This window comes from Lonchura striata, chromosome 24 (assembly GCF_046129695.1).
Source record: "Lonchura striata isolate bLonStr1 chromosome 24, bLonStr1.mat, whole genome shotgun sequence".
NCBI lineage: Eukaryota > Metazoa > Chordata > Aves > Passeriformes > Estrildidae > Lonchura > Lonchura striata.
This window is the reverse complement of record NC_134626.1, coordinates 8,647,041-8,673,356: the sequence shown is the minus strand read 5'-3', so window position 1 is coordinate 8,673,356 and position 26,316 is coordinate 8,647,041.

Sequence of the window (26,316 nt, the reverse complement as noted above, 5' to 3'; positions counted from 1 at the left end):
GCCTAACTGTAAAGAATCCCTATATCGAAGGATGGATCGCAGACCAAAGTTGTCCCCACCTCAAACTTCTGTTGCCCTGATTGACCCATAGGAGCCCTACAAACTGACATCAGCAACCTGGACTGGTGAATTTTCTTTCCCAGGGAAAATGGCCAAAGGATGTGCCCAGGGGCTCGTGGCACTGGGCTCGGGCCTAACTGTAAAGAATCCCTATATCGAAGGATGGATCGCAGACCAAAGTTGTCCCCACCTCAAACTTGTGCTGACCTGATAGACCCAAGGGAGCCGTACAAAGTGACATCAGGAACATGGACTGGTGAGTTTTCTTTCCCAGGGAAAATGGCCAAAGGATGTGCCCAGGGGCCCCTGACCCCGGGCTGGGGCCTGACTGCAAAGAATCCTTATATCGAAGAATTGATCACAGACCGAAGTTGTCCCCTCCTCAAAGTTGTGCTGCCCTGAGAGACCCAAGGGAGCCGTACAAACTGACATCAGCAACCTGGACTGGTGACATTTCTTTCCCAGGGAAAATGGCCAAAGGATGTGCCCAGGGGCCCCTGGCACTGGGCTCGAACCTGACTGCAAAAACTCAATATATCGAAGAATGGACCCCAGCCCGAAGTTGTCCCCTCCTGAAAGTTGTGCTACCCTGATAGACCCAAGGGTGCCCTACAAACTGACATCAGCAACCTGGACTGGTGAGTTTTCTTTCCCAGGGAAAATGGCCAAAGGATGTGCCCAGGGGCCCCTGACCCCAGGCTGGGGCCTGACTGCAAAGAATCCTTATATCGAAGAATGGATCACAGACCGAAGTTGTCCCCTCCTGAAAGTTGTGCTGCCCTGATAGACCCAAGGGTGCCCTACAAACTGACATCAGCAACCTGGACTGGTGAGTTTTCTTTCCCAGGGAAAATGGCCAAACGATGTGCCCAGGAGCCCCAAGAACAGGGCTGGGACCTGACTGCAAAGAAATCCTTATATCGAAGGATGGATCGCAGACCAAAATTGTCCGATCCTCAAATTTCTGCTGCCCAGATAGACCCAAGAGAGCCCTATAAACTGACATCAGCAACCTGGACTGGTGAGTTTTCTTTCCCAGGGAAAATGGCCAAAGGATGTGCCCAGGGGCCCCTGGCACTGGGCTGGGGCCTGAATGCAAAAAATCCTTATATCGAAGGATGGACCCCAGACCGAAGTTGTCCCCTCCTCAAACTTGTGCTGCCCTGATAGACAAAAGGGAGCCCTACAAACTGACATTGGCAACCTGGACTGGTGAATTTCGTTCCCAGGGAAAATGCCAAAAGGATGTGCCCAGGGGCCCCTGTCCCTGGGCTCGGGCCTGACTGTAAAGAATCCCTATATCGAAGGATGGATCACAGATCAAAGTTGTCCCCTCCTCAAACTTGTGCTGCCCTGATAGACCCAAGGGAGCCCTACAAACAGACATCAGGAACCTGGACTGGTGAATTTTCTTTCCCAGGGAAAATGGCCAAAGCATGTGCCCAGGAGCCCCAAACACAGGGCTGGGACCTGAATGCAAAGAATCCATATATCGAAGGATGGACCCCAGACCGAAGTTGTCCCCTCCTCAAAGATGTGCTGCCCTGATAGACCCAAGGGAGCCCTATAAACTGACATCAGCAACCTGGACTGGTGAGTTTTCTTTCCCAGGGAAAATGGCCAAAGGATGTGCCCAGGGGGCCCTGGCACTGGGCTGGGGCCTGAATGCAAAAAATCCTTATATCGAAGGATGGACCCCAGACCGAAGTTGTCCCCACCTCAAGCTTGTGCTGCCCTGATAGACACAAGGGAGCCCTACAAACTGACATCAGCAACCTGGACTGGTGAATTTCGTTCCCAGGGAAAATGCCAAAAGGATGTGCCCAGGGGCCCCGGTCCCTGGGCTCGGGCCTGACTGTAAAGAATCCCTATATCGAAGGATGGATCACAGACCAAAGTTGTCCCCTCCGCAAATTTCTGCTGCCCTGATATACCCAAGGGAGCCCTACAAACAGACATCAGGAACCTGGACTGGTGAATTTTCTTTCCCAGGGAAAATGGCCAAAGCATGTGCCCAGGGGCCCCAAGCACAGGGCTGGGACCTGAATGCAAAGAATCCTTATATCGAAGGATGGATCGCAGACCGAAGTTGTCCCCTCCTAAAGGTTGTGCTGCCCTGAGAGACCCAAGGGAGCCCTACAAACTGACATCAGCAACCTGGACTGGTGAGTTTTCTTTCCCAGGGAAAATGGCCAAAGGATGTGCCCAGGGGCCCCTGGCCCTGGGCTGGGGCCTGACTGCAAAGAATCCTTATATCGAAGGATGGACCTCTGACCGAACTTGTCCCCTCCTCAAAGTTGTGCTGCCCTGATAGACCCAAGGGAGCCGTACAAAGTGACATCAGCAACCTGGACTGGTGAGTTTTCTTTCCCAGGGAAAATGGCCAAACGATGTGCCCAGGGGCCCCTGGCACTGGGCTTGAGCCTGAATGCAAAAAATCCTTATATCGAAGGATGAACCCCAGACCGAAGTTGTCCCCTCCTCAAAGTTGTGCTACCCTGAGAGACCCAAGGAAGCCCTACAAACTGACATCAGCAACCTGGACTGGTGAGTTTTCTTTCCCAGGGAAAATGGCCAAAGGATGTGCCCAGGGGCCCCTGGCACTGGGCTCGAACCTGACTGCAAAAACTCCATATATCGAAGAATGGACCGCAGACCGAAGTTGTCCCCTCCTGAAAGTTGTGCAGCCCTGATAGACCCAAGGGTGCCCTACAAACTGACATCAGCAACCTGGACTGGTGAATTTTCTTTCCCAGGGAAAATGGCCAAAGGATGTGCCCAGGGGCCCCTGGCCCTGGGCTCGGGCCTAACTGTAAAGAATCCCTGTATCGAAGGATGGATCGCAGACCAAAGTGGTCCCCACCTCAAGCTTGTGTTGCCCTGATAGACCCAAAGGAGCCCTACAAACTGACATCAGCAACCTGGACTGGTGAATTTTCTTTCCCAGGGAAAATGGCCAAAGGATGTGCCCAGGGGCCCCTGGCACTGGGCTGGAGCATGACTGCAAAAAATCCTTATATCGAAGGATGGATCGCAGACCAAAGTTGTCGCCTCCTCAAATTTCTGCTTCCCTGATAGACCCAAGGGAGCCCTACAAACTGACATCAGCAACCTGGAATGGTGAGTTTTCTTTTCCAGGGAAAATGGCCAAAGGATGTGCCCAGGTGCCCCTGACCCCAGGCTGGGGCCTGACTGCAAAGAATCCTTATATCGAAGAATGGATCACAGACCGAAGTTGTCCCCTCCTGAAAGTTGTGCTGCCCTGATAGACCCAAGGGAGCCCTACAAACTGACATCAGCAACCTGGACTGGTGAGTTTTCTTTCCCAGGGAAAATGGCCAAAGGATGTGAGCAGGGGCCCCTGGCACTGGGCTGGGGCTTCAATGCAAAAAGTCCTTATATCGAAGGATGGACCCCAGACCGAAATTGTCCCCTCCTCAAAGTTGTGCTGCCCTGATAGACCCAAGGGAGCCCTACAAACTGACATCAGCAACCTGGACTGGTGAGTTTTCTTTCCCAGGGAAAATGGCCAAAGGATGCGCCCAGGGGCCCCAAGAACAGGGCTGGGACCTGAATGCAAAGAATCCTTATATCGAAGGATGGATCGCAGACTGAATTTGTCCCCATCTCATAATTGTGCTGCCCTGATAGACCCAAGGGAGCCCTACAAACTGACATCAGGAACCTGGACTGGTGAGTTTTCTTTCCCAGGGAAAATGGCCAAAGCGTGTGCCCAGGGGCCCCTGGCTCTGGGCTCAGACCCGAACTGCAAAAAGTCCTTATATCGAAGGATGGACCGCAGACCGAAGTTGTCCCCTCTTCAAAGTTGTGCTGCCCTGATAGACCCAAGGGAGCCCTACAAACTGACATCAGCAACCTGGACTGGTGAATTTTCTTTCCCAGGGAAAATGGCCAAAGGATGTGCCCAGGAGCCCCTGAACCCGGGCTGGGGCCTGACTGCAAAGAATCCTTATATCGAAGGATGGAACCCACACTGAAGTTGTCCCCTCCTCAAAGTTGTACTGCCCTGATAGACCCAAGGGAGCCCTACAAACTGACATCAGCAACCTGGACTGGTGAATTTTCTTTCCCAGGGAAAATGGCCAAAGGATGTGCCCAGGGGCCCCTGGCACTGGGCTGGGGCCTGACTGCAAATAATAGTTTTATGGGAGAATGGATCACAGACCGAAGTTGTCCCCTCCTCAAAGTTGTGCTGCCCTGATAGACCCAAGGGAGCCTTACAAACTGACATCAGCAACCTGGACTGGTGAGTTTTCTTTCCCAGGGAAAATGGCCAAAGGATGTGCCCAGGGGCCCCTGACCCTGGGCTGGGGCCTGAATTCAAAAAATCCATATATCGAAGAATGGACCCCAGACCAAAGTTGTCCCCACCGCAAAATTGTGCTGCCCTGATAGACCCAAGGGAGCCCTACAACTGACATCAGCAACCTGGACTGGTGAGTTTTCTTTCCCAGGGAAAATGGCCAAAGGATGTGTCCACGGGGCCCCTGACCCCGGGCTGGGGCCTCACTGCAAAAACTCCTTATATCGAAAAATGGATCGCAGACCAAAGTTGTCCCCTCCTCAAACTTGTGTTTCCCTGATAGACCCAAAGGAGCCCTACAAACTGACATCAGCAACCTGGACTGGTGAGTTTTCTTTCCCAGGGAAAATGGCCAAAGGATGTGCCCAGGGGCCCCTGGCACTGGGCTGGGGCCTGACTGCAAAAAATCCTTATATCGAAGGATGGACCCCAGACCGAAGTTGTCCCCTCCTGAAAGTTGTGCTGCCCTGATAGACCCAAGGGAGCCCTACAAACTGACATCAGCAACCTGGACTGGTGAGTTTTCTTTCCCAGGGAAAATGGCCAAAGGATGTGCCCAGGGGCCCCTGGCACTGGGCTGGGGCCTGACTGCAAAAAATCCTTATATCGAAGGATGGACCCCAGACCGAAATTGTCCCCTCCTCAAACTTGTGCTGCCCGGATAGACCCAAGGGAGCCCTGCAAACTGACATCAGCAACCTGGACTGGTGAGATTTCTTTACCAGGGAAAATGGCCAAAGGTAGTGCCCAGGGACCCCAAGAACAGGGCTGGGACCTGACTGCAAAGAATCCTTATATCGAAATTTGGACCCCAAACTGAAATTGTCCGCACCTCACACTTGTGCTGCCCAGATAGACCCAAGGGAGCCCTACAAACTGACATCAGCAACCTGGACTGGTGAGTTTTCTTTCCCAGGGATAATGGCCAAAGGTTGTGCCCAGGGGCCCCTGGCACTGGGCTCGAACCTCACTGCAAAAACTCCTTATATCGAAGAATGGACCGCAGACCGAAGTTGTCCGCTCCTCAAAGTTGTGCTGCCCTGATAGACCCAAGAGAGCCCTACAAACTGACATCAGCAACCTGAACTGGTGAGTTTTCTTTCCCAGGGAAAATGGCCAAAGGGTGTGAGCAGGGGCCCCTGGCATTGGGCTGGGGCTTCACTGCAAAAAATCCTTATATCGAAGGATGGAACCCAGACCAAAGTTGTCCCCACCTCAAACTTGTGCTGCCCTGATAGACCCAAAGGAGCCCTACAAACTGACATCAGCAACCTGGACTGGTGAATTTTCTTTCCCAGGGAAATTGGCCAAAGGATGTGCCCAGGGGCTCGTGGCACTGGGCTCGGGCCTAACTGTAAAGAATCCCTATATTGAAGGATGGATCGCAGACCAAAATTGTCCGATCCTCAAATTTCTGCTGCCCAGATAGACCCAAGGGACCCCTACAAACTGACATCAGCAACCTGGACTGGTGAGTTTTCTTTCCCAGGGAAAATGGCCAAAGGATGTGCCCAGGGGCCCCTGGCACTGGGCTGGGGCTTCACTGCAAAAAATCCTTATATCGAAGGATGGACCCCAGACCGAAGTTGTCCCCTCCTGAAAGTTGTGCTGCCCTGATAGACCCAAGGGAGCCCTACAAACTGACATCAGCAACCTGGACTGGTGAGTTTTCTTTCCCAGGGAAAATGGCCAAAGGATGTGCCCAGGGGCCCCTGGCACTGGGCTGGGGCCTGACTGCAAAAAATCCTTCTATCGAAGGATGGACCCCAGACCGAAATTGTCCCCTCCTCAAACTTGTGCTGCCCGGATAGACCCAAGGGAGCCCTGCAAACTGACATCAGCAACCTGGACTGGTGAGATTTCTTTACCAGGGAAAATGGCCAAAGGTAGTGCCCAGGGACCCCAAGAACAGGGCTGGGACCTGACTGCAAAGAATCCTTATATCGAAATTTGGACCCCAAACTGAAATTGTCCGCACCTCACACTTGTGCTGCCCAGATAGACCCAAGGGAGCCCTACAAACTGACATCAGCAACCTGGACTGGTGAGTTTTCTTTCCCAGGGATAATGGCCAAAGGTTGTGCCCAGGGGCCCCTGGCACTGGGCTCGAACCTCACTGCAAAAACTCCTTATATCGAAGAATGGACCGCAGACCGAAGTTGTCCGCTCCTCAAAGTTGTGCTGCCCTGATAGACCCAAGAGAGCCCTACAAACTGACATCAGCAACCTGAACTGGTGAGTTTTCTTTCCCAGGGAAAATGGCCAAAGGGTGTGAGCAGGGGCCCCTGGCATTGGGCTGGGGCTTCACTGCAAAAAATCCTTATATCGAAGGATGGAACCCAGACCAAAGTTGTCCCCACCTCAAACTTGTGCTGCCCTGATAGACCCAAAGGAGCCCTACAAACTGACATCAGCAACCTGGACTGGTGAATTTTCTTTCCCAGGGAAATTGGCCAAAGGATGTGCCCAGGGGCTCGTGGCACTGGGCTCGGGCCTAACTGTAAAGAATCCCTATATTGAAGGATGGATCGCAGACCAAAATTGTCCGATCCTCAAATTTCTGCTGCCCAGATAGACCCAAGGGACCCCTACAAACTGACATCAGCAACCTGGACTGGTGAGTTTTCTTTCCCAGGGAAAATGGCCAAAGGATGTGCCCAGGGGCCCCTGGCACTGGGCTGGGGCTTCACTGCAAAAAATCCTTATATCGAAGGATGGACCCCAGACCGAAGTTGTCCCCACCTCAAGCTTGTGCTGCCCTGATAGACACAAGGGAGCCCTACAAACTGACATCAGCAACCTGGACTGGTGAATTTCGTTCCCAGGGAAAATGCCAAAAGGATGTGCCCAGGGGCCCCTGTCCCTGGGCTCGGGCCTGACTGTAAAGAATCCCTATATCGAAGGATGGATCACAGACCAAAGTTGTCCCCTCCTCAAACTTGTGCTGCCCTGATAGACCCAAGGGAGCCCTACAAACAGACATCAGGAACCTGGACTGGTGAATTTTCTTTACCAGGGAAAATGGCCAAAGCATGTGCCCAGGGGCCCCAAGCACAGGGCTGGGACCTGAATGCAAAGAATCCTTATATCGAAGGATGGATCGCAGACCGAAGTTGTCCCCTCCTAAAGGTTGTGCTGCCCTGAGGGACCCAAGGGAGCCCTACAAACTGACATCAGCAACCTGGACTGGTGAGTTTTATTTCACAGGGAAAATGGCCAAAGGATGTGCCCAGGGGCCCCTGGCCCTGGGCTGGGGCCTGACTGCAAAGAATCCTTATATCGAAGGATGGACCTCTGACCGAACTTGTCCCCTCCTCAAAGTTGTGCTGCCCTGATAGACCCAAGGGAGCCGTACAAAGTGACATCAGCAACCTGGACTGGTGAGTTTTCTTTCCCAGGGAAAATGGCCAAAGGATGTGCCCAGGGGCCCCTGGCACTGGGCTTGAGCCTGAATGCAAAAAATCCTTATATCGAAGGATGAACCCCAGACCGAAGTTGTCCCCTCCTCAAAGTTGTGCTGCCCTGAGAGACCCAAGGAAGCCCTACAAACTGACATCAGCAACCTGGACTGGTGAGTTTTCTTTCCCAGGGAAAATGGCCAAAGGATGTGCCCAGGGGCCCCTGGCACTGGGCTCGAACCTGACTGCAAAAACTCCATATATTGAAGAATGGACCGCAGACCGAAGTTGTCCCCTCCTGAAAGTTGTGCAGCCCTGATAGACCCAAGGGTGCCCTACAAACTGACATCAGCAACCTGGACTGGTGAATTTTCTTTCCCAGGGAAAATGGCCAAAGGATGTGCCCAGGGGCCCCTGACCCCAGGCTGGGGCCTGACTGCAAAGAATCCTTATATCAAAGAATGGATCACAGACCGAAGTTGTCCCCTCCTCAAAGTTGTGCTACCCTGATAGACCCAAGGGAGCCCTACAAACTGACATCAGCAACCTGGACTGGTGAGTTTTCTTTCCCAGGGAAAATGGCCAAAGGATGTGCCCAGGAGCCCCAAGAACAGGGCTGGGGCCTGACTGCAAAGAATCCTTATATCGAAGGATGGATCGCAGACCAAAATTGTCCGATCCTCAAATTTCTGCTGCCCAGATAGACCCAAGGGAGCCCTATAAACTGACATCAGCAACCTGGACTGGTGAGTTTTCTTTCCCAGGGAAAATGGCCAAAGGATGTGCCCAGGGGCCCCTGGCACTGGGCTCGAACCTGACTGCAAAGAATCCTTATATCGAAGGATGGAACCCAGACCGAAGTTGTCCCCTCCTCAAACTTGTGTTGCCCTGATAGACCCAAAGGAGCCCTACAAACTGACATCAGCAACCTGGACTGGTGAATTTTCTTTCCCTGGGAAAATGGTCAAAGGATGTGCCCAGGGGCTCGTGGCACTGGGCTCGGGCCTAACTGTAAAGAATCCCTATATCGAAGGATGGATCGCAGACCAACGTGGTCCCCTCCTCAAACTTGTGTTACCCTGATAGACCCAAGGGAGCCCTACAAACTGACATTAGCAACCTGGACTGGTGAATTTTCTTTCCCAGGGAAAATGGCCAAAGGATGTGCCCAGTGGCCCCTGGACCTGGTCTCGGGCCTGACTGCAAAGAATCCTTATATCGAAGGATGGATCGCACACCAAAGTTGTCCCCTCCTCAAATTTCTGCTTCCCTGATATACCCAAGGGAGCCCTACAAACTGACAACAGGAACCTGGAATGGTGAGTTTTCTTTCCCAGAGAAAATGGCCAAAGGATGTGCCCAGGGACACCAAGCACAGGGCTGGGACCTGACTGCAAAGAATCCTTATATCGAAATTTAGACCCCAAACTGAAATTGTCTCCTCCTCAAAGTTGTGCTGCCCTGATAGACCCAAGGGAGCCCTACAAACTGACATCAGCAACCTGGACTGGTGAGTTTTCTTTCCCAGGGAAAATGGCCAAAGGATGTGCCCAGGGGCCCCTGACCCCAGGCTGGGGCCTGACTGCAAAGAATCCTTATATCGAAGAATGGATCACAGACCGAAGTTGTCCCCTCCTGAAAGTTGTGCTACCCTGATAGACCCAAGGGAGCCCTACAAACTGACATCAGCAACCTGGACTGGTGAGTTTTATTTCCCAGGGAAAATGGCCAAAGGATGTGCCCAGGAGCCCCAAGAACAGGGCTGGGACCTGACTGCAAAGAATCCTTATATCGAAGGATGGATCGCAGACCAAAATTGTCCGATCCTCAAATTTCTGCTGCCCAGATAGACCCAAGGGACCCCTAGAAACTGACATCAGCAACCTGGACTGGTGAGTTTTCTTTCCCAGGGAAAATGGCCAAAGGATGTGCCCAGGGGCCCCTGGCACTGGGCTGGGGCTTCACTGCAAAAAATCCTTATATCGAAGGATGGACCCCAGACCGAAGTTGTCCCCACCTCAAGCTTGTGCTGCCCTGATAGACACAAGGGAGCCCTACAAACAGACATTGGCAAACTGGACTGGTGAATTTCGTTCCCAGGGAAAATGCCAAAAGGATGTGCCCAGGGGCCCCTGTCCCTGGGCTCGGGCCTGACTGTAAAGAATCCCTATATCGAAGGATGGATCACAGACCAAAGTTGTCCCCTCCTCAAACTTGTGCTGCCCTGATAGACCCAAGGGAGCCCTACAAACAGACATCAGGAACCTGGACTGGTGAATTTTCTTTCCCAGGGAAAATGGCCAAAGCATGTGCCCAGGGGCCCCAAGCACAGGGCTGGGACCTGAATGCAAAGAATCCTTATATCGAAGGATGGATCGCAGACCGAAGTTGTCCCCTCCTAAAGGTTGTGCTGCCCTGAGAGACCCAAGGGAGCCGTACAAACTGACACCAGCAACCTGGACTGGTGAGTTTTCTTTCCCAGGGAAAATGGCCAAAGGATGTGCCTAGGGGCCCCTGACCCCAGGCTGGGGCCTGACTGCAAAGAATCCTTATATCGAAGAATGGATCACAGACCGAAGTTGTCCCCTCCTGAAAGTTGTGCTGCCCTGATAGACCCAAGGGAGCCCTGCAAACTGACATCAACAACCTGGACTGGTGAGTTTTATTTCCCAGGGAAAATGGCCAAAGGATGTGCCCAGGAGCCCCAAGAACAGGGCTGGGACCTGACTGCAAAGAATCCTTATATCGAAGGATGGATCGCAGACCAAAATTGTCCGATCCTCAAATTTCTGCTGCCCAGATAGACCCAAGGGAGCCCTATAAACTGACATCAGCAACCTGGACTGGTGAGTTTTCTTTCCCAGGGAAAATGGCCAAAGGATGTGCCCAGGGGCGCCTGGCACTGGGCTGGGGCTTCACTGCAAAAAATCCTTATATCGAAGGATGGACTCCAGACCGAAGTTGTCCCCACCTCAAGCTTGTGCTGCCCTGATAGACACAAGGGAGCCCTACAAACTGACATTGGCAACCTGGACTGGTGAATTTCGTTCCCAGGGAAAATGCCAAAAGGATGTGCCCAGGGGCCCCAAGCACAGGGCTGGAACCTGAATGCAAAGAATCCTTATATCGAAGGATGGATCGCAGACCGAAGTTGTCCCCTCCTAAAGGTTGTGCTGCCCTGAGAGACCCAAGGGAGCCCTACAAACTGACATCAGCAACCTGGACTGGTGAGTTTAATTTCCCAGGGAAAATGGCCAAAGGATGTGCCCAGGAGCCCCAAGAACAGGGCTGGGACCTGACTGCAAAGAATCCTTATATCGAAGGATGGATCGCAGACCAAAATTGTCCGATCCTCAAATTTCTGCTGCCCAGATAGACCCAAGGGACCCCTACAAACTGACATCAGCAACCTGGACTGGTGAGTTTTCTTTCCCAGGGAAAATGGCCAAAGGATGTGCCCAGGGGCGCCTGGCACTGGGCTGGGGCTTCACTGCAAAAAATCCTTATATCGAAGGATGGACCCCAGACCGAAGTTGTCCCCACCTCAAGCTTGTGCTGCCCTGATAGACACAAGGGAGCCCTACAAACAGACATTGGCAACCTGGACTGGTGAATTTCGTTCCCAGGGAAAATGCCAAAAGGATGTGCCCAGGGGCCCCTGTCCCTGGGCTCGGGCCTGACTGTAAAGAATCCCTATATCGAAGGATGGATCACAGACCAAAGTTGTCCCCTCCTCAAACTTGTGCTGCCCTGATAGACCCAAAGGAGCCCGAGAAACTGACATCAGCAACCTGGATTGGTGAATTTTCTTTCCCAGGGAAAATGGCCAAAGGGTGTGAGCAGGGGTCCCTGGCACTGTGCTGGGGCTTCACTGCAAAAAATTCTTATATCGAAGGATGGAACCCAGACCGAAGTTGTCCCCGCCTCAAACTTGTGTTGCCCTGATAGACCCAAAAGAGCCCGACAAACTGACATCAGCAACCTGGATTGGTGAATTTTCTTTCCCAGGGAAAATGGCCAAAGGATGTGCCCAGGGGCTCGTGGCACTGGGCTCGGGCCTAACTGTAAAGAATCCCTATATCGAAGGATGGATCGCAGACCAAAGTTGTCCCCACCTCAAACTTCTGTTGCCCTGATAGACCCATAGGAGCCCTACAAACTGACATCAGCAACCTGGACTGGTGAATTTTCTTTCCCAGGGAAAATGGCCAAAGGATGTGCCCAGGGGCTCGTGGCACTGGGCTCGGGCCTAACTGTAAAGAATCCCTATATCGAAGGATGGATCGCAGACCAAAGTTGTCCCCACCTCAAACTTGTGCTGACCTGAAAGACCCAAGGGAGCCGTACAAAGTGACATCAGGAACATGGACTGGTGAGTTTTCTTTCCCAGGGAAAATGGCCAAAGGATGTGCCCAGGGGCCCCTGACCCCGGGCTGGGGCCTGACTGCAAAGAATCCTTATGTCGAAGAATTGATCACAGACCGAAGTTGTCCCCTCCTCAAAGTTGTGCTGCCCTGAGAGACCCAAGGGAGCCCTACAAACTGACATCAGCAACCTGGACTGGTGACATTTCTTTCCCAGGGAAAATGGCCAAAGGATGTGCCCAGGGGCCCCTGGCACTGGGCTCGAACCTGACTGCAAAAACTCCATATATCGAAGAATGGACCGCAGACCGAAGTTGTCCCCTCCTGAAAGTTGTGCTGCCCTGATAGACCCAAGGGTGCCCTACAAACTGACATCAGCAACCTGGACTGGTGAGTTTTCTTTCCCAGGGAAAATGGCCAAAGGATGTGCCCAGGGGCCCCTGACCCCAGGCTGGGGCCTGACTGCAAAGAATCCTTATATCGAAGAATGGATCACAGACCGAAGTTGTCCCCTCCTGAAAGTTGTGCTGCCCTGATAGACCCAAGGGAGCCCTACAAACTGACATCAGCAACCTGGACTGGTGAGTTTTCTTTCCCAGGGAAAATGGCCAAAGGATGTGCCCAGGAGCCCCAAGAACAGGGCTGGGACCTGACTGCAAAGAATCCTTATATCGAAGGATGGATCGCAGACCAAAATTGTCCGATCCTCAAATTTCTGCTGCCCAGATAGACCCAAGAGAGCCCTATAAACTGACATCAGCAACCTGGACTGGTGAGTTTTCTTTCCCAGGGAAAATGGCCAAAGGATGTGCCCAGGGGCCCCTGGCACTGGGCTGGGGCCTGAATGCAAAAAATCCTTATATCGAAGGATGGACCCCAGACCGAAGTTGTCCCCTCCTCAAACTTGTGCTGCCCTGATAGACACAAGGGAGCCCTACAAACTGACATTGGCAACCTGGACTGGTGAATTTCGTTCCCAGGGAAAATGCCAAAAGGATGTGCCCAGGGGCCCCTGTCCCTGGGCTCGGGCCTGACTGTAAAGAATCCCTATATCGAAGGATGGATCACAGACCAAAGTTGTCCCCTCCGCAAACTTGTGCTGCCCTGATATACCCAAGGGAGCCCTACAAACAGACATCAGGAACCTGGACTGGTGAATTTTCTTTCCCAGGGAAAATGGCCAAAGCATGTGCCCAGGGGCCCCAAGCACAGGGCTGGGACCTGAATGCAAAGAATCCTTATATCGAAGGATGGATCGCAGACCGAAGTTGTCCCCTCCTAAAGGTTGTGCTGCCCTGAGAGACCCAAGGGAGCCCTACAAACTGACATCAGCAACCTGGACTGGTGAGTTTTCTTTCCCAGGGAAAATGGCCAAAGGATGTGCCCAGGGGCCCCTGGCCCTGGGCTGGGACCTGACTGCAAAGAATCCTTATATCGAAGGATGGACCTCTGACCGAACTTGTCCCCTCCTCAAAGTTGTGCTGCCCTGATAGACCCAAGGGAGCCGTACAAAGTGACATCAGCAACCTGGACTGGTGAGTTTTCTTTCCCAGGGAAAATGGCCAAAGGATGTGCCCAGGGGCCCCTGGCACTGGGCTTGAGCCTGAATGCAAAAAATCCTTATATCGAAGGATGAACCCCAGACCGAAGTTGTCCCCTCCTCAAAGTTGTGCTGCCCTGAGAGACCCAAGGAAGCCCTACAAACTGACATCAGCAACCTGGACTGGTGAGTTTTCTTTCCCAGGGAAAATGGCCAAAGGATGTGCCCAGGGGCCCCTGGCACTGGGCTCGAACCTGACTGCAAAAACTCCATATATCGAAGAATGGACCGCAGACCGAAGTTGTCCCCTCCTGAAAGTTGTGCAGCCCTGATAGACCCAAGGGTGCCCTACAAACTGACATCAGCAACCTGGACTGGTGAATTTTCTTTCCCAGGGAAAATGGCCAAAGGATGTGCCCAGGGGCCCCTGGCCCTGGGCTCGGGCCTAACTGTAAAGAATCCCTGTATCGAAGGATGGATCGCAGACCAAGGTGGTCCCCGCCTCAAGCTTGTGTTGCCCTGATAGACCCAAAGGAGCCCTACAAACTGACATCAGCAATCAGGACTGGTGAATTTTCTTTCCCAGGGAAAATGGCCAAAGGATGTGCCCAGGGGCCCCTGGCACTGGGCTGGAGCCTGACTGCAAAAAATCCTTATATCGAAGGATGGATCGCAGACCAAAGTTGTCGCCTCCTCAAATTTCTGCTTCCCTGATAGACCCAAGGGAGCCCTACAAACTGACATCAGCAACCTGGAATGGTGAGTTTTCTTTTCCAGGGAAAATGGCCAAAGGATGTGCCCAGGTGCCCCTGACCCCAGGCTGGGGCCTGACTGCAAAGAATCCTTATATCGAAGAATGGATCACAGACCGAAGTTGTCCCCTCCTGAAACTTGTGCTGCCCTGACAGACCCAAGGGAGCCCTACAAACTGACATCAGCAACCTGGACTGGTGAGTTTTCTTTCCCAGGGAAAATGGCCAAAGGATGTGAGCAGGGGCCCCTGGCACTGGGCTGGGCCTTCAATGCAAAAAATCCTTATATCGAAGGATGGACCCCAGACCGAAGTTGTCCCCTCCTCAAAGTTGTGCTGCCCTGATAGACCCAAAGGAGCCCTACAAACTGACATCAGCAACCTGGACTGGTGAGTTTTCTTTCCCAGGGAAAATGGCCAAAGGATGCGCCCAGGGGCCCGAAGAACAGGGCTGGGACCTGAATGCAAAGAATCCTTATATCGAAGGATGGATCGCAGACTGAATTTGTCCCCATCTCATAATTGTGCTGCCCTGATAGACCCAAGGGAGCCCTACAAACTGACATCAGGACCCTGGACTGGTGAGTTTTCTTTCCCAGGGAAAATGGCCAAAGCGTGTGCCCAGGGGCCCCTGGCTCTGGGCTCAGACCTGAACTGCAAACACTCCTTATATCGAAGGATGGAACCCAGACTGAAGTTGTCCCCTCCTCAAAGTTGTACTGCCCTGATAGACCCAAGGGAGCCCTACAAACTGACATCAGCAACCTGGACTGGTGAATTTTCTTTCCGAGGGAAAATGGCCAAAGGATGTGCCCAGGGGCCCCTGGCACTGGGCTGGGGCCTGACTGCAAATAATAGTTTTATGGGAGAATGGATCACAGACCGAAGTTGTCCCCTCCTCAAAGTTGTGCTGCCCTGATAGACCCAAGGGAGCCTTACAAACTGACATCAGGAACCTGGACTGGTGAGTTTTCTTTCCCAGGGAAAATGGCCAAAGGATGTGCCCAGGGGCCCCTGACCCTGGGCTGGGGCCTGAATTCAAAAAATCCATATATCGAAGAATGGACCCCAGACCAAAGTTGTCCCCACCGCAAAATTGTGCTGCCCTGATAGACCCAAGGGAGCCCTACAACTGACATCAGCAACCTGGACTGGTGAGTTTTCTTTCCCAGGGAAAATGGCCAAAGGATGTGCCCACGGGGCCCCTGACCCCGGGCTGGGGCCTGACTGCAAAAACTCCTTATATCGAAAAATGGATCGCAGACCAAAATTGACCCCTCCTCAAACTTGTGTTTCCCTGATAGACCCAAAGGAGCCGTACAAACTGACATCAGGAACCTGGACTGGTGAGTTTTCTTTCCCAGGGAAAATGGCCAAAGGATGTGCCCAGGGGCCCCTGACCCCAGGCTGGGGCCTGAATTCAAAAAATCCATATATCGAAGAATGGACCCCAGACCAAAGTTGTCCCCACCGCAAAATTGTGCAGCCCTGATAGACCCAAGGGAGCCCTACAACTGACATCAGCAACCTGGACTGGTGAGTTTTCTTTCCCAGGGAAAATGGCCAAAGGATGTGCCCACGGGGCCCCTGACCCCGGGCTGGGGCCTGACTGCAAAAACTCCTTATATCGAAGAATGGATCGCAGACCAAACTTGTCCCCTCCTCAAACTTGTGTTTCCCTGATAGAGCCAAAGGAGCCCTACAAACTGACATCAGCAACCTGGACTGGTGAGTTTTCTTTCCCAGGGAAAATGGCCAAAGGATGTGCCCAGGGGCCCCTGGCACTGGGCTGGGGCCTGACTGCAAAAAATCCTTATATCGAAGGATGGACCCCAGACCGAAAATGTCCCCTCCTGAAAGTTGTGCTGCCCGGATAGACCCAAGGGAGCCCTACAAACTGACATCAGCAACCTGGACTGGTGAGATTTCTTTACCAGGGAAAATGGCCAAAGGTAGTGCCCAGGGACCCCAAGAACAGGGCTGGGACCTGACTGCAAAGAATCCTTATATCGAAATTTGGACCCCAAACTGAAATTGTCCGCACCTCAAAGTTGTGCTGCCCAGATAGACCCAAGGGACTCCTACAAACTGACATCAGCAACCTGGACTGGTGAGTTTTCTTTCCCAGGGAAAATGGCCAAAGGTTGTGCCCAGGGGCCCCTGGCACTGGGCTCGAACCTCACTGCAAAAACTCCTTATATCGAAGAATGGACCGCAGACCGAAGTTGTCCCCTCCTCAAAGTTGTGCTGCCCTGATAGACCCAAGGGAGCCCTACAAACTGACATCAGCAACCTGAACTGGTGAGTTTTCTTTCCCAGGGAAAATGGCCAAAGGGTGTGAGCAGGGGCCCCTGGCACTGGGCTGGGGCTTCACTGCAAAAAATCCTTATATCGAAGGATGGAACCCAGACCAAAGTTGTCCCCACCTCAAACTTGTGCTGCCCTGATAGACCCAAAGGAGCCCTACAAACTGACATCAGCAACCTGGACTGGTGAATTTTCTTTCCCAGGGAAATTGGCCAAAGGATGTGCCCAGGGGCTCGTGGCACTGGGCTCGGGCCTAACTGTAAAGAATCCCTATATCGAAGGATGGATCGCAGACCAAAATTGTCCGATCCTCAAATTTCTGCTGCCCAGATAGACCCAAGGGACCCCTACAAACTGACATCAGCAACCTGGACTGGTGAGTTTTCTTTCCCAGGGAAAATGGCCAAAGGATGTGCCCAGGGGCCCCTGGCACTGGGCTGGGGCTTCACTGCAAAAAATCCTTATATCGAAGAATGGATCACAGACCGAAGTTGTCCCCTCCTGAAAGTTGTGCTACCCTGATAGACACAAGGGAGCCCTACAAACTGACATTGGCAACCTGGACTGGTGAATTTCGTTCCCAGGGAAAATGCCAAAAGGATGTGCCCAGGGGCCCCTGTCCCTGGGCTCGGGCCTGACTGTAAAGAATCCCTATATCGAAGGATGGATCACAGACCAAAGTTGTCCCCTCCTCAAAGTTGTGCTGCCCTGATAGACCCAAGGGAGCCCTACAAACAGACATCAGGAACCTGGACTGGTGAATTTTCTTTCCCAGGGAAAATGGCCAAAGCATGTGCCCAGGGGCCCCAAGCACAGGGCTGGGACCTGAATGCAAAGAATCCTTATATCGAAGGATGGATCGCAGACCGAAGTTGTCCCCTCCTAAAGGTTGTGCTGCCCTGAGAGACCCAAGGGAGCCCTACAAACTGACATCAGCAACCTGGACTGGTGAGTTTTATTTCACAGGGAAAATGGCCAAAGGATGTGCCCAGGGGCCCCTGGCCCTGGGCTGGGGCCTGACTGCAAAGAATCCTTATATCGAAGGATGGACCTCTGACCGAACTTGTCCCCTCCTCAAAGTTGTGCTGCCCTGATAGACCCAAGGGAGCCGTACAAAGTGACATCAGCAACCTGGACTGGTGAGTTTTCTTTCCCAGGGAAAATGGCCAAATGATGTGCCCAGGGGCCCCTGGCACTGGGCTTGAGCCTGAATGCAAAAAATCCTTATATCGAAGGATGAACCCCAGACCGAAGTTGTCCCCTCATCAAAGTTGTGCTGCCCTGAGAGACCCAAGGAAGCCCTACAAACTGACATCAGCAACCTGGACTGGTGAGTTTTCTTTCCCAGGGAAAATGGCCAAAGGATGTGCCCAGGGGCCCCTGGCACTGGGCTCGAACCTGACTGCAAAAACTCCATATATCGAAGAATGGACCGCAGACCGAAGTTGTCCCCTCCTGAAAGTTGTGCAGCCCTGATAGACCCAAGGGTGCCCTACAAACTGACATCAGCAACCTGGACTGGTGAATTTTCTTTCCCAGGGAAAATGGCCAAAGGATGTGCCCAGGGGCCCCTGACCCCAGGCTGGGGCCTGACTGCAAAGAATCCTTATATCGAAGAATGGATCACAGACCGAAGTTGTCCCCTCCTGAAAGTTGTGCTACCCTGATAGACCCAAGGGAGCCCTACAAACTGACATCAGCAACCTGGACTGGTGAATTTTCTTTCCCAGGGAAAATGGCCAAAGGATGTGCCCAGGAGCCCCAAGAACAGGGCTGGGACCTGAATGCAAAGAATCCTTATATCGAAGGATGGATCGCAGACCAAAATTGTCCGATCCTCAAATTTCTGCTGCCCAGATAGACCCAAGGGAGCCCTATAAACTGACATCAGCAACCTGGACTGGTGAGTTTTCTTTCCCAGGGAAAATGGCCAAAGGATGTGCCCAGGGGCCCCTGGCACTGGGCTGGGACCTGACTGCAAAGAATCCTTATATCGAAGGATGGAACCCAGACCAAAGTTGTCCCCTCCTCAAACTTGTGTTGCCCTGATAGACCCAAAGGAGCCCTACAAACTGACATCAGCAACCTGGACTGGTGAATTTTCTTTCCCAGGGAAAATGGTCAAAGGATGTGCCCAGGGGCTCGTGGCACTGGGCTCGGGCCTAACTGTAAAGAATCCCTATATCGAAGGATGGATCGCAGACCAAAGTGGTCCCCTCCTCAAACTTGTGTAACCCTGATAGACCCAAGGCAGCCCTACAAACTGACATTAGCAACCTGGACTGGTGAATTTTCTTTCCCAGGGAAAATGGCCAAAGGATGTGCCCAGTGGCCCCTGGACCTGGTCTCGGGCCTGACTGCAAAGAATCCTTATATCGAAGGATGGATCGCACACCAAAGTTGTCCCCTCCTCAAATTTCTGCTTCCCTGATATACCCAAGGGAGCCCTACAAACTGACAACAGGAACCTGGAATGGTGAGTTTTCTTTCCCAGAGAAAATGGCCAAAGGATGTGCCCAGGGACACCAAGCACAGGGCTGGGACCTGACTGCAAAGAATCCTTATATCGAAATTTAGACCCCAAACTGAAATTGTCCCCTCCTCAAAGTTGTGCTGCCCTGATAGACCCAAGGGAGCCCTACAAACTGACATCAGCAACCTGGACTGGTGAGTTTTCTTTCCCAGGGAAAATGGCCAAAGGATGTGCCCAGGGGCCCCTGACCCCAGGCTGGGGCCTGACTGCAAAGAATCCTTATATCGAAGAATGGATCACAGACCGAAGTTGTCCCGTCCTGAAAGTTGTGCTACCCTGATAGACCCAAGGGAGCCCTACAAACTGACATCAGCAACCTGGACTGGTGAGTTTTATTTCCCAGGGAAAATGGCCGAAGGATGTGCCCAGGAGCCCCAAGAACAGGGCTGGGACCTGAATGCAAAGAATCCTTATATCGAAGGATGGATCGCAGACCAAAATTGTCCGATCCTCAAATTTCTGCTGCCCAGATAGACCCAAGGGACCCCTACAAACTGACATCAGCAACCTGGACTGGTGAGTTTTCTTTCCCAGGGAAAATGGCCAAAGGATGTGCCCAGGGGCCCCTGGCACTGGGCTGGGGCTTCACTGCAAAAAATCCTTATATCGAAGGATGGACTCCAGACCGAAGTTGTCCCCACCTCAAGCTTCTGCTGCCCTGATAGACACAAGGGAGCCCTACAAACTGACATTGGCAACCTGGACTGGTGAATTTCGTTCCCAGGGAAAATGCCAAAAGGATGTGCCCAGGGGCCCCAAGCACAGGGCTGGAACCTGAATGCAAAGAATCCTTATATCGAAGGATGGATCGCAGACCGAAGTTGTCCCCTCCTAAAGGTTGTGCTGCCCTGAGAGACCCAAGGGAGCCCTACAAACTGACATCAGCAACCTGGACTGGTGAGTTTTCTTTCCCAGGGAAAATGGCCAAAGGATGTGCCCAGGGGCCCCTGGCACTGGGCTGGGGCCTGAAAGCAAAGAATCCTTATATCGAAGGATGGACCCCAGACCGAAATTGTCCCCACCTCAAGCTTGTGCTGCCCAGATAGACCCAAGGGACCCCTACAAACTGACATTGGCAACCTGGACTGGTGAATTTCGTTCCCAGGGAAAATGCCAAAAGGATGTGCCCAGGGGCCCCTGTCCCTGGGCTCGGGCCTGACTGTAAAGAATCCCTATATCGAAGGATGGATCACAGACCAAAGTTGTCCCCTCCTCAAACTTGTGCTGCCCTGATAGACCCAAGGGAGCCCTACAAACAGACATCAGGAACCTGGACTGGTGAATTTTCTTTCCCAGGGAAAATGGCCAAAGCATGTGCCCAGGGGCCCCAAGCACAGGGCTGGGACCTGAATGCAAAGAATCCTTATATCGAAGGATGGATCGCAGACCGAAGTTGTCCCCTCCTAAAGGTTGTGCTGCCCTGAGAGACCCAAGGGAGCCCTACAAACTGACATCAGCAACCTAGACTGGTGAGTTTTCTTTCCCAGGGAAAATGGCCAAAGGATGTGCCCAGGGACCCCTGGCACTGGGCTGGGGCCTGACTGCAAAGAATCCTTATATCGAAGGATGGACCTCAGACCGAACTTGTCCCCTCCTCAAAGTTGTGCTGCCCTGATAGACCCAAGGGAGCCGTACAAAGTGACATCAGCAACCTGGACTGGTGAGTTTTCTTTCCCAGGGAAAATGGCCAAAGGATGTGCCCAGGGGCCCCTGACCCCGGGCTGGGGCCTGACTGCAAAGAATCCTTATATCGAAGAATTGAACACAGACCGAAGTTGTCCCCTCCTCAAAGTTGTGCTGCCCTGATAGACCCAAGGGAGCCCTACAAACTGACATCAGCAACTTGAACTGGTGAGTTTTCTTTCCCAGGGAAAATGGCCAAAGGATGTGAGCAGGGGCCCCTGGCACTGGGCTGGGGCTTCACTGCAAAAAATTCTTATATCGAAGGATGGAACCCAGACCGAAGTTGTCCCCGCCTCAAACTTGTGTTGCCCTGATAGACCCAAAGGAGCCCGAGAAACTGACATCAGCAACCTGGATTGGTGAATTTTCTTTCCCAGGGAAAATGGCCAAAGGATGTGAGCAGGGGTCCCTGGCACTGTGCTGGGGCTTCACTGCAAAAAATTCTTATATCGAAGGATGGAACCCAGACCGAAGTTGTCCCCGCCTCAAACTTGTGTTGCCCTGATAGACCCAAAAGAGCCCTACAAACTGACATCAGGAACCTGGATTGGTGAATTTTCTTTCCCAGGGAAAATGGCCAAAGGATGTGCCCAGGGGCTCGTGGCACTGGGCTCGGGCCTAACTGTAAAGAATCCCTATATCGAAGGATGGATCGCAGACCAAAGTTGTCCCCACCTCAAACTTCTGTTGCCCTGATAGACCCATAGGAGCCCTACAAACTGACATCAGCAACCTGGACTGGTGAATTTTCTTTCCCAGGGAAAATGGCCAAAGGATGTGCCCAGGGGCTCGTGGCACTGGGCTCGGGCCTAACTGTAAAGAATGCCTATATCGAAGGATGGATCGCAGACCAAAGTTGTCCCCACCTCAAACTTGTGCTGACCTGATAGACCCAAGGGAGCCGTACAAAGTGACATCAGGAACATGGACTGGTGAGTTTTCTTTCCCAGGGAAAATGGCCAAAGGATGTGCCCAGGGGCCCCTGACCCCGGGCTGGGGCCTGACTGCAAAGAATCCTTATATCGAAGAATTGATCACAGACCGAAGTTGTCTCCTCCTCAAAGTTGTGCTGCCCTGAGAGACCCAAGGGAGCCCTACAAACTGACATCAGCAACCTGGACTGGTGACATTTCTTTCCCAGGGAAAATGGCCAAAGGATGTGCCCAGGGGCCCCTGGCACTGGGCTCGAACCTGACTGCAAAAACTCCATATATCGAAGAATGGACCGCAGACCGAAGTTGTCCCCTCCTGAAAGTTGTGCTGCCCTGATAGACCCAAGGGTGCCCTACAAACTGACATCAGCAACCTGGACTGGTGAGTTTTCTTTCCCAGGGAAAATGGCCAAAGGATGTGCCCAGGGGCCCCTGACCCCAGGCTGGGGCCTGACTGCAAAGAATCCTTATATCGAAGAATGGATCACAGACCGAAGTTGTCCCCTCCTGAAGGTTGTGCTGCCCTGATAGACCCAAGGGTGCCCTACAAACTGACATCAGCAACCTGGACTGGTGAGTTTTCTTTCCCAGGGAAAATGGCCAAAGGATGTGCCCAGGAGCCCCAAGAACAGGGCTGGGACCTGACTGCAAAGAATCCTTATATCGAAGGATGGATCGCAGACCAAAATTGTCCGATCCTCAAATTTCTGCTGCCCAGATAGACCCAAGAGAGCCCTATAAACTGACATCAGCAACCTGGACTGGTGAGTTTTCTTTCCCAGGGAAAATGGCCAAAGGATGTGCCCAGGGGCCCCTGGCACTGGGCTGGGGCCTGAAAGCAAAAAATCCTTATATCGAAGGATGGACCCCAGACCGAAGTTGTCCCCTCCTCAAACTTGTGCTGCCCTGATAGACACAAGGGAGCCCTACAAACTGACATTGGCAACCTGGACTGGTGAATTTCGTTCCCAGGGAAAATGCCAAAAGGATGTGCCCAGGGGCCCCTGTCCCTGGGCTCGGGCCTGACTGTAAAGAATCCCTATATCGAAGGATGGATCACAGACCGAAGTTGTCCCCTCCTCAAACTTGTGCTGCCCTGATAGACCCAAGGGAGCCCTACAAACAGACATCAGGAGCCTGGACTGGTGAATTTTCTTTCCCAGGGAAAATGGCCAAAGCATGTGCCCAGGGGCCCCAAGCACAGGGCTGGGACCTGAATGCAAAGAATCCATATATCGAAGGATGGATCGCAGACCGAAGTTGTCCCCTCCTAAAGGTTGTGCTGCCCTGAGAGACCCAAGGGAGCCCTACAAACTGACATCAGCAACCTGGACTGGTGAGTTTTATTTCACAGGGAAAATGGCCAAAGGATGTGCCCAGGGGCCCCTGGCCCTGGGCTGGGGCCTGACTGCAAAGAATCCTTATATCGAAGGATGGACCTCTGACCGAACTTGTCCCCTCCTCAAAGTTGTGCTGCCCTGATAGACCCAAGGGAGCCGTACAAAGTGACATCAGCAACCTGGACTGGTGAGTTTTCTTTCCCAGGGAAAATGGCCAAATGATGTGCCCAGGGGCCCCTGGCACTGGGCTTGAGCCTGAATGCAAAAAATCCTTATATCGAAGGATGAACCCCAGACCGAAGTTGTCCCCTCATCAAAGTTGTGCTGCCCTGAGAGACCCAAGGAAGCCCTACAAACTGACATCAGCAACCTGGACTGGTGAGTTTTCTTTCCCAGGGAAAATGGCCAAAGGATGTGCCCAGGGGCCCCTGGCACTGGGCTCGAACCTGACTGCAAAAACTCCATATATCGAAGAATGGACCGCAGACCGAAGTTGTCCCCTCCTGAAAGTTGTGCAGCCCTGATAGACCCAAGGGTGCCCTACAAACTGACATCAGCAACCTGGACTGGTGAATTTTCTTTCCCAGGGAAAATGGCCAAAGGATGTGCCCAGGGGCCCCTGACCCCAGGCTGGGGCCTGACTGCAAAGAATCCTTATATCGAAGAATGGATCACAGACCGAAGTTGTCCCCTCCTGAAAGTTGTGCTACCCTGATAGACCCAAGGGAGCCCTACAAACTGACATCAGCAACCTGGACTGGTGAATTTTCTTTCCCAGGGAAAATGGCCAAAGGATGTGCCCAGGAGCCCCAAGAACAGGGCTGGGACCTGAATGCAAAGAATCCTTATATCGAAGGATGGATCGCAGACCAAAATTGTCCGATCCTCAAATTTCTGCTGCCCAGATAGACCCAAGGGAGCCCTATAAACTGACATCAGCAACCTGGACTGGTGAGTTTTCTTTCCCAGGGAAAATGGCCAAAGGATGTGCCCAGGGGCCCCTGGCACTGGGCTGGGACCTGACTGCAAAGAATCCTTATATCGAAGGATGGAACCCAGACCGATGTTGTCCCCTCCTCAAACTTGTGTTGCCCTGATAGACCCAAAGGAGCCCTACAAACTGACATCAGCAACCTGGACTGGTGAATTTTCTTTCCCAGGGAAAATGGTCAAAGGATGTGCCCAGGGGCTCGTGGCACTGGGCTCGGGCCTAACTGTAAAGAATCCCTATATCGAAGGATGGATCGCAGACCAAAGTGGTCCCCTCCTCAAACTTGTGTAACCCTGATAGACCCAAGGCAGCCCTACAAACTGACATTAGCAACCTGGACTGGTGAATTTTCTTTCCCAGGGAAAATGGCCAAAGGATGTGCCCAGTGGCCCCTGGACCTGGTCTCGGGCCTGACTGCAAAGAATCCTTATATCGAAGGATGGATCGCACACCAAAGTTGTCCCCTCCTCAAATTTCTGCTTCCCTGATATACCCAAGGGAGCCCTACAAACTGACAACAGGAACCTGGAATGGTGAGTTTTCTTTCCCAGAGAAAATGGCCAAAGGATGTGCCCAGGGACACCAAGCACAGGGCTGGGACCTGACTGCAAAGAATCCTTATATCGAAATTTAGACCCCAAACTGAAATTGTCCCCTCCTCAAAGTTGTGCTGCCCTGATAGACCCAAGGGAGCCCTACAAACTGACATCAGCAACCTGGACTGGTGAGTTTTCTTTCCCAGGGAAAATGGCCAAAGGATGTGCCCAGGGGCCCCTGACCCCAGGCTGGGGCCTGACTGCAAAGAATCCTTATATCGAAGAATGGATCACAGACCGAAGTTGTCCCGTCCTGAAAGTTGTGCTACCCTGATAGACCCAAGGGAGCCCTACAAACTGACATCAGCAACCTGGACTGGTGAGTTTTATTTCCCAGGGAAAATGGCCGAAGGATGTGCCCAGGAGCCCCAAGAACAGGGCTGGGACCTGAATGCAAAGAATCCTTATATCGAAGGATGGATCGCAGACCAAAATTGTCCGATCCTCAAATTTCTGCTGCCCAGATAGACCCAAGGGACCCCTACAAACTGACATCAGCAACCTGGACTGGTGAGTTTTCTTTCCCAGGGAAAATGGCCAAAGGATGTGCCCAGGGGCCCCTGGCACTGGGCTGGGGCTTCACTGCAAAAAATCCTTATATCGAAGGATGGACTCCAGACCGAAGTTGTCCCCACCTCAAGCTTCTGCTGCCCTGATAGACACAAGGGAGCCCTACAAACTGACATTGGCAACCTGGACTGGTGAATTTCGTTCCCAGGGAAAATGCCAAAAGGATGTGCCCAGGGGCCCCAAGCACAGGGCTGGAACCTGAATGCAAAGAATCCTTATATCGAAGGATGGATCGCAGACCGAAGTTGTCCCCTCCTAAAGGTTGTGCTGCCCTGAGAGACCCAAGGGAGCCCTACAAACTGACATCAGCAACCTGGACTGGTGAGTTTTCTTTCCCAGGGAAAATGGCCAAAGGATGTGCCCAGGGGCCCCTGGCACTGGGCTGGGGCCTGAAAGCAAAGAATCCTTATATCGAAGGATGGACCCCAGACCGAAATTGTCCCCACCTCAAGCTTGTGCTGCCCAGATAGACCCAAGGGACCCCTACAAACTGACATTGGCAACCTGGACTGGTGAATTTCGTTCCCAGGGAAAATGCCAAAAGGATGTGCCCAGGGGCCCCTGTCCCTGGGCTCGGGCCTGACTGTAAAGAATCCCTATATCGAAGGATGGATCACAGACCAAAGTTGTCCCCTCCTCAAACTTGTGCTGCCCTGATAGACCCAAGGGAGCCCTACAAACAGACATCAGGAACCTGGACTGGTGAATTTTCTTTCCCAGGGAAAATGGCCAAAGCATGTGCCCAGGGGCCCCAAGCACAGGGCTGGGACCTGAATGCAAAGAATCCTTATATCGAAGGATGGATCGCAGACCGAAGTTGTCCCCTCCTAAAGGTTGTGCTGCCCTGAGAGACCCAAGGGAGCCCTACAAACTGACATCAGCAACCTAGACTGGTGAGTTTTCTTTCCCAGGGAAAATGGCCAAAGG